Genomic DNA, 8,800 nt, shown 5'->3' with positions numbered 1-8,800 from the left:
TAGCAAATTTCCCTCAAGTGGATGACCTAAGGTTTATCAATCCGTGGGAGGTGTAGGATGAAGATGGTCTCTCTCAAGCAACCCTGCAACCAAATAAAAAAGAGTCTCCTGTGTCCCCAACACACCCAATACAATGGTAAATTGTATAGGTGCACTAGTTCGGCGAAGAGATGGTGATACAAGTGCAATATGGATAGTAGATATAGGTTTTTGTAATCTGAAAATATAAAAACAGCAAGGTAACTAATGATAAAAGTGAGCACAAACGGTATTGCAATGCTAGGAAACAAGGCCTAGGGTTCATAGTTTCACTAGTGCAAGTTCTCTCGACAATAATAACATAATTAGATCATATAACTATCCCTCAACATGCAACAAAGAGTCACTCCAAAGTCACTAATAGCGGAGAACAAACGAAGAGAATATGGTAGGGTACGAAACCACCTCAAAGTTATCCTTTCTGATCGATCTATTCAAGAGTCCGTAGTAAAATAACACGAAGCTATTCTTTCCGTTCAATCTATCATAGAGTTCTTACTAGAATAACACCTTAAGACACAAATCAACCAAAACCCTAATGTCACCTAGATACTCCAATGTCACCTCAAGTATCCGTGGGTATGATTATACGATATGCATCACACAATCTCAGATTCATCTATTCAACCAACACAAAGAACTTCAAAGAGTGCCCCAAAGTTTCTACCGGAGAGTCAAGACAAAAACGTGTGCCAACCCCTATGCATAGGTTCATGGGCGGAACCCGCAAGTTGATCACCAAAACATACATCAAGTGAATCACATGAATATCCCATTGTCACCACAGATAAGCACGGCAAGACATACATCAAGTGTTCTCAAATCCTTAAAGACTCAATCCGATAAGATAACTTCAAAGGGAAGACTCAATTCATCACAAGAGAGTAGAGGGGGAGAAACATCATAAGATCCAACTATAATAGCAAAGCTCGTGATACCTCAAGATCGTGCCACCTCAAGAACACGAGAGAGAGAGAGAGAGAGAGAGAGAGAGCTCAAACACATAGCTACCGGTATATACCCTCAGCCCCGAGGGTGAACTACTCCCTCCTCGTCATGGAGAGCACCGGGATGATGAAGATGGCCACCGGTGAGGGGTTCCCCCTTCGGCAGGGTGCCGGAACGGGTCTAGATTGGTTTTCAGTGGCTACGGAGGCTTCTGGCGGCGGAACTCCCGATCTATTCTCCTCCTCGAAGTTTTTACGGTATATGGGTATATATAGGAGGAAGAAGTACGTCGGTGGATCTCCGGGCTGTCCACAAGGCAGGGGGCGCGCCCAGGGGGGTGGGCACGCCCCCCACCCTCGTGGGCAGCCCGGGACTCTCCTGGTCCATCTCCGATACTCCGTGGGCTTTTTCTGGTCCAAAAATAAGTTCCGTGAAGTTTCAGGACAATTGGACTCCGTTTGATTTTCCTTTTCTGCGATACTCTAAAACAAGGAAAAAACAGAAACTGGCACTGGGCTCTGGGTTAATAGGGTAGTCCCAAAAATAATATAAAAGTGCATAATAAAGCGTATAAACATCCAAAACAGATAATATAATAGCATGGAACAATCAAAAATTATAGATACGTTGGAGACGTATCAGTGGGTGGTGGGCCCCATGGGCCTTCTCTCGTGCACTTTCTTGGCTCCCAAGTTGTCTTCTGGGCAAAAAAAATCTCCAAAAAATTTCACTATGTTTGGACTCCGTTTGATATGGATATTCTGCGAAGTAAAAAACAAGGAAAAAATAACAACCGGCACTCAGCACTATGTCAATACGGTAGTCCCAAAAAAAAGATATAAAGTTGCTATAAAATGAATGTAGAACATCCAAGAATGATAATATAATAGCATGGAACAATAAAAAATTATATATACATTGGAGACGTATCAGCGTGACATCCGCCACCTCCGTGGCCGGCTACCGTCATGGCAAAACAAAACAAAATGGTCCCAAAGGGGGACAAAAGCGCACAAACAACTTGGGCATGCAAGGCTTATGACCGCCTACCTGATCAGGGTAGCGCGTGCACATAACCTTCCCTAGTTGGAGGCACCGACAAGAGACATGACAATAGACCGAATTAGATCCCCCCATAAGGAAAGTGTGGCTGCACTGGTCATCTCGATTCGATGGCACTATGACTCAGCCAACACATTTGTTCAAGTTTAATTAACATCCAGTTAAACTTGAATGTTGGTGAGCTGAGCCATAAAAAAATAATATGATGGAATAACAATGCGGATGAGCATGATATCAACATGAGCATGGATGGGAAACATATCCATTGAACATATGAATCATAACATCAACAACAATAAAGCATTTAATCTACTAGATGCAAACGAGCATGGCATAGTGATGATCATGCATATCACACATATTTTCATAACCGACGATAATAATGCATACGAGTATATCCTTATCACTAGCATGAAATAATTTCAAGAATGAAACATGACAACAATAATACTAGCAAATAATCATTTAACTTAATACGTGCATATGAGCATGGCATAAGAAATGAGCATGGGTTCACAAGCATACAAAATATTAACATGCACAAATTATTTAAATATTCAAGTGGAAAACCATGGCTACTACAAGGCCATCATGCAATTGGATGTTGTGGCTTGCGTGGGGATGAAGGATTCATTGGTAAGAAGTGAGATGAACTCGCGGAAGATTTTGTTGGAAAAGTTTCCCTCTCGGCGGAGCTGATTAAGGGGCAAGGACAAAATGGTCATTTTCATAATGTTACAACATAGTGAAAATGATACCAATGGAACGGGATCAACAAATATAGAATGTGGGCTTCTGAATCACCTAAATTGGTGTCACGGTTGTGGAGATACGGCCGTTCATTCATTAGGAAAAAAATCAAATAAACACTTATTCATTTCTGGTCTTAACCAGTGAATGTTCGCAATATAAGAGTTTCGGCCGGCGGCTGAAAAAGAGAAAGCGTATTTCTAGAAATACGCCTCCCCACAAAGAAAGCGTATTCTAGCTCAAAACTATAGCAGAATGCGCTTTCACCTACAAATTGCATAAACTTCAAAGTACGCTTCCACTTAAACACGTGAGTGGGTCGGCTGGGTCAACGTGTAGAGGCTGACAGGCGAGGCCCACTGACAGGGGGGTTGTCGTATTTTTCCCGCCAGGCGCCCGTAGAACAAAGGAGGGGCTCGGCACTGGCGGCCATCCCAGCGCCACTAGCCACCTCCAGCGATGCTCCGGCCACTAGAGTGACCAGGGCGACGATCCGCTCCCGCTTGTAGGGCCCATTCCCACCAGGAAGCTATTGGGGAACGCAGTAATTTCAAACAAAAATCCTATGCACACGCAAGATCCATCTAGGTGATGCATAGCAACGAGAGGGGAAGAGTGTTGTCTACGTACCCTCGTAGACCATAAGCGGAAGCGTTATGACAACGCCGTTGATGTAGTCGTACGTCTTCACGATCCGACCGATCCTAGCACCGAAGGTACGGCACCTCCGCGATCTGCACACGTTCAGCTCGGTGATGTCCCACGAACTATAGATCTAGCTGAGTGTCGGGGGAGAGCTTCGTCAGCACGACGGCGTGATGACGGTGATGATGAAGTTACCAACACAGGGTTTTGCCTAAGCACTACAACGATATGACCGAGGTGGGAATCTATGGAGGGGGCACCGCACACAGCTAAGAGATCAACTTGTGTGTCTATGGGGTGCCCCCTCCCCGTATATAAAGGAGTGGAGGAGGGGAGGGCCGACCCTCTCTATGGCATGCCCTAGGGGGAGTCCTACTCCCACCGGGAGTAGGATTCCCCCCTTTCCCTAGTAGGAGTAGGAGAGAAGGAAGGGGGAGAGAGAGGGAAGGAAGGGGGGGTCGGCCCCCCACCCAATATTCAAAATGTCCTGAAACCATTTTGGTGTCCGAATACCTTCGTCGAATATATCAATCTTTACCTCTCGACTATTTTGAGACTCCTCGTCATGTCCGTGATCTTATCCAGGACTCTGAACAATCTTCGGTCACCAAAACACATAATACAAATAGTCATCGAATGTTAAGCGTGCGGACCCTACGGGTTCGAGAACTATGTAGACATGACCAAGACACATCTCCGGTCAATAACCAATAGCGGAACCTGGATGCTCGTATTGGTTCCTACATATTCTACGAAGATCTTTATCGGTCAAACCGCATAACAACATACATTGTTCCCTTTGTCATTGGTATGTTACTTGCCCGAGATTCGATCGTCGGTATCTCAATACCTAGTTCAATCTTGTTACCAGCAAGTCTATTTACTCATTACGTAATGCTACATCCCGTAACTAACTCATTTGTCACATTTCTTGCAAGGCTTATAGTGATGTGCATTACCGAGAGGGCCCAGAGATACCTCTCCGATACATGGAGTGACAAATCCTAATCTCGATCTATGCCAACTCAACGAACACCATCGGATACACCTATAGAGCATCTTTATGGTCACCCAGTTACATTGTGACATTTGATAGCACACTAAGTGTTCCTCCGGTATTCGGGAGTTGCATAATCTCATAGTCATAGGAACATGTATAAGTTATGGAGAAAGCAATAGAAGTAAACTAAACGATCATCGTGCTAAGCTAACGGATGGGTCAAGTCAATCACATCATTCTCTAATGATGTGATCCCGTTTATCAAATGACAACTCTTTGTCCATGGCTAGGAAACTTAACCATCTTTGATTAACGAGCTAGTCAAGTAGAGGCATAATAGTGACACTCTGTTTGTCTATGTATTCACACATGTACTAAGTTTCCCGTTAATGCAATTCTAGCATGAATAATAAACATTTATCATGATATAAGGAAATATAAATAACAACTTTATTATTGCCTCTAGGGCATATTTCCTTCAGAAGCAGCAGAGGGAGCAGGGCTCCGACTCCCGCGACGGACGGCGACGACTGGATTGAGGGGCTAGCGGCTACGGTGGCATAGGTGAGGGGATGGAGGTATGGGGAGGTTCGCCAGTCTACAAGTGGTCCTATGGTGGTGGAAAGAGGTGGAGGAGAGCTCGTCATTGAGCCAATTTAGGCAAGCCGAGGCGGTGTCCATGGCGGCCATAAGAGGGCACAAGAGCTCCTCGAGCTCATTTCAGGGGCTGGGAAGGCTTCTGGGAGTGTGGTGAGGCTGTTGGAGTGCTCGGAGGACCTCAGGGATGGCTTAAATAGAGTCAGACGAGCTCAAGGGTGAGCGCAGCCGCGGCAACGTGGTTGCTGGCATATTGGAGCTCGGAGACACGTGGATGAGTAAGGAGAGGGGTCTAGAGGGTTCGGGGCTATGCGAGAGGAGCTTGGGCATGCTCAAGAAGGCTCGGGAGCAACGCGGTCGACCGGCCATGGTGGAGCAGACGCGGTCTACTCCCGGATGCGGTCGGCAGAGTGCATCGGGCAAGAGAGACAAGGGGACTAGGGGTCCAACGTGAGGGTGAGGCCAAGAGGAAGCTCCTAGACACGACGAGGTGGCGAGAGCTCGAGGAAAGCGACGAGACTAAGGGCCCCAAGCACAAAGCATGGGGCATTGGCATGCCATCCGCGTGGTCATCACGTGACCGTGGCGATGCCATGCACTCTGGTCGTCGAAACCATGTCTAGGAGGTGGGGTAGAGGTTGGTGAAGTGACCTATGAGCTTTAAAAGAGATAAGGGAGGCAAAAACTGGCTGATATGAACCAACACTGCTTCTGGACAACAAGTGTTTGTTGTGTACTAGGGGAGGCTCACTTAGAGATAGATGTTGATCTTTTGCTGTGATAGCACACTAAGGTGATCATCTATCAAACTTTTCAGCGCAAAATGATGAAGATAACTAGCACTTGCTTCACCATATACCCCATTGGGAAGAAATACAAAAGTTGAAGTTGTGCTCAAATGGATGAATGGATTAAGCTGAAATTTGGTGGAAGATGATCATTTTGGCACATGATGACAATGTAAAAATTTCATACCATTTGGATGCACCAAAATGGTACTTCCTTCACAATGTCCTTCTTTGAACGGAATCTTGGGAAAAATATCAAGAGAAAATGGCTAAATGAAATGATCCAAAATTTGGTGGAGAGAGGTATATATGTAGGAGAATGCCCTGGTAATTTTTCAGAAATTATGAAGCAATATAAAATATAGTTGCTTCACAATTTGAAAATATGACCAAAATCAAAGATTGGATGATGTGCTCGCATGGATTGGTGGATTGAGCTCAAATTTTGTGGAGAGTGATGATTTGAGCATATTGAGAATATGGGAAAATTTAAACTCATTTGGACAATCCTAACTTGTACTTCCTTCACAAAGCTTCTTTCTGGTCAGAAACTTTGGAAATTAGATGAGGAAAATTTACTAGGCAAATGAAGTTTAATTTTGGCATGTTGCAATGATTTTGGTATGAAAGAGTGCTCAAAAAGTTTGAGGGCGACCAAGAAGATATAAATGACACTTCCTTCATGAAGTGCCATTCAGGACAGAATAGGAAAAGCAATATTCCTGAATTATTTTCATACTAGGCAAGGAAGGGTTTTGACATATCTGTGGAAGATATGACCCAAAGGATTTATGAGAATTTTTTGGGAATTAATGGTTAGGCATAAATATAGGTTGCTTCACAACCTAGGGCGAACAGGGTTATTCCTATAATACAAAAAGGAATATTCCCAATAAAAAGAATTTGGGTTTGGGCTAAGATGGAAATGACATGATCTTGGGAAGAATTTTCGAGTGACAAGCCACTTGAGAGAGGAAGGAAAGGTGATCTTCCTATGTTTCAAGACCACGGAGCCACAGAAAAAGAAATCTAAAGCAAAAATTCAAAGAAGTCCAAAAGAAAAAGAAAGGGCCAAAAATTAGGATGTCACAGCACCACCAGCAAGGGACTAATTCCAAAATTGTAGGTACATCAAAACTCTATATCCCCTCTCATTTTCGGTATTCATCGTCAAGATGTGAAATTATTCAGAAGACTGCCACAACAAATGTTTTCTATATATTTGTTTGAAGGGGGAAGACAGTAATGTTCATTTTGTGAGGGAAATACAATAATATTAATTTTCTATTTTGTGAGGGAAGAACAATGCTGCCTATTTTCTATTTTTTGAGGAAAAGACAGTGATGCCCATGATGTGGATTGCTCTAATCTTGTTCTTTGCTTTTATCCAAAATGCAGATTAGAACCAAGCCATAGTAGTGAGTGTGGGAATTTGCCTAAAGTGGGGAGGAAGGGAGAACCTAAGATGGTGAATCCTCCTTGGACTCCATGGTCACCCGTGTCGCATCTCATGTAACAAACTCCATTGCTATTGGCCAATCTATGGTGCACCTGAGAGTACACAGGTTCCCAGTAGCATATGGGAAATATAGTGCATGTTTTTTGCGAGGAAGTGGGTGTTTGACATGGGAACGTGTTAAGCATCTGCCATGCCCTCCATCCACATGGAGATGATATTTACATTAACCCAATGATATTTCATCTGTTCAGCTAAAAGTTTCAAAACCTAAGAAATATTATGTGGATGATAACCTCGTACGCATGATCGCCCTAGCCAGCTGGACCGCTGTTGTCATCCGCTCTGTTGTCGTCGTCATGGTCCTTCCAATGGCAGAAGGGCACGTAGGGGCAGTGGCAACCCTGATTGACCGCCGCGTGTCACTCATGGTGTAGCGGCTCGGCTTCCTCCACCGATGCGGCATGGCCTTGTAGGTCGCGGATGGTACGATGCACATGCCCCTCGTTTTGCTCTTGTTGTGGAGGAGAGCCGCGTGCAATGACTCGACCACGCCGATCTTGATGAGTTGGTCGCTGAGGCGGAGCCGGCGCCACACTGACGTCTCTGCGGTGGTCCTAGACCGGCCGAGGACCCAGGCCTCCATGAGCACGGTGTCCACGCGGACCTAGTCCGAGGTAATGCAGGAGGCGCCTACGCGTGTTCATGGACGCTGAGGAGGGCTCCTGCTTCACGGCAATCGAGCGTCGATGAGGCGGTGATGGTGGCACCCTTTCCTTGCCGTGCCAGAAGCAGGATGGCGCTGACGCCCACTCACCCTTGATGCGGTGTTCGAATTTGGACGTCAGGGTTGCGCTGATAGGAGGGCCTCCTGCTTGATGCAGTGGTGAGGTGGCGACTATGGATCCTCCTTCATGTAGTGGATAGGCGACGAGGGAGGCGTCAGATGGGACTTGTACTCTTCGTCTGTCACGGCGTTCTCTGGGAGGAGGGGCAGCTATGCCTGGTCCTCCTCGTCGTCTGATATAGGACGATCTCCTCCTTGTCCATCAGGGTGGTGGAGAAGGAAGGTCCCACAAAACATTGGCAGTGGCACGCCGATTCGGAGGGAGAGCCAAATCCACCCGCCCTCATCGAAAACCAGCCGGACTTGCCATCACTACAAAGGATAGAGGAGAGGCGACGGTGGTGAGCACATAGGAGAGGAGCCAGGCAGCGGGGTCTGAGAGATGAGATGCATTTTGGGGCACCAAAGCCCTGCTTAAATAGTCGGGGCATGCTGAGCGATGCCGCTTCAATGCGACACAACGGCTGGAGTAGGCTTTTCGCACGCCACATCTGCATTGAAGCAGCACTTCCCTCCTGTCTGATTACGTTGCTCTGACTGGCATCAAGGCCGTCGAGTCGCGTCCGCTTTGGAGCGCAGACCGACACAAATGTGTGGTGACTGTTCTAGAGTAGAACGTGCGGCGATGACTTTGGGTGAAGCCGAGCAAGGCATGAGTCCGGACACCC

This window comes from Triticum aestivum, chromosome 5A, assembly GCF_018294505.1.
Source record: "Triticum aestivum cultivar Chinese Spring chromosome 5A, IWGSC CS RefSeq v2.1, whole genome shotgun sequence".
Taxonomy (NCBI): Eukaryota; Viridiplantae; Streptophyta; class Magnoliopsida; order Poales; family Poaceae; genus Triticum; species Triticum aestivum.
The sequence above is the reverse complement of the archived record's forward strand: the minus strand, read 5'-3'. Positions refer to the sequence as shown.